We start from the raw sequence: 748 nt of genomic DNA, 5'->3' as shown, positions 1-748 counted from the left end.
TGTGATTCTGTAATATTGGTAGAGCACCTTAAGTGTAATATTAGATTTTTTAAAGTGAATTTTAATTTCAAGCATTTGGATGCTGTTTATAATCTTAACAAGAAGTTTCCCCTCAGAATAGTGTCAACTACTGAGGTTTTAAAGAATCACAAGTTCCAGGCTTAGTAATGGGCTCTTAAAAAGACCAATTAGACTCTAGAATGCAACTGGACTATTTTTAAAGCTTTGAAATACATTTTAACCTTTAGACCTGTTTCTGCAAAGATAACATCCTGACTTGCACAACTGAAAGGGTCACAAGCAGAAAATCCAAAGACAATGGCAAGTGATTAATAACTGCTACAGGTTCCAATGGAGGATGGGCACATGGTTTAATTGCTTGAGCCACTAAAAGAAAATACAATGCTATAATGATAAATATCAAATTATTGTGCTAAACTTACTGCACAACATAGCTAACCTGTCTTAACATGGACAGTTATTTATGAAATAGTAAATAGAACTGAACTTCATGCAATTCTTTTTGTAGAGGTCATGTTTCTTATTTTGGAAATAGTGCTTGGTAAAAAGAAAAAGCAAAGCAATGAAGAAAAAGGTGGGTTGGAGAACAATGAAATCTTTTTAAAATGTGAAGATCTAGAGGGATAAGAAGAAATGGTCTGATGAATGAGTGTTTAACAATATGAAGAATATTTCAGTGAGATTATTTGTATGAGTGATGTGAAGCATCTGGCCTGTACACTGTATA

This window comes from Empidonax traillii, unplaced genomic scaffold (assembly GCF_003031625.1).
Source record: "Empidonax traillii isolate 1590-97213 ecotype Southwest subspecies unplaced genomic scaffold, ASM303162v1 scaffold30:size3273891, whole genome shotgun sequence".
NCBI classification, from domain to species: Eukaryota; Metazoa; Chordata; class Aves; order Passeriformes; family Tyrannidae; genus Empidonax; species Empidonax traillii.
This window is presented reverse-complemented; position numbering follows the sequence as displayed.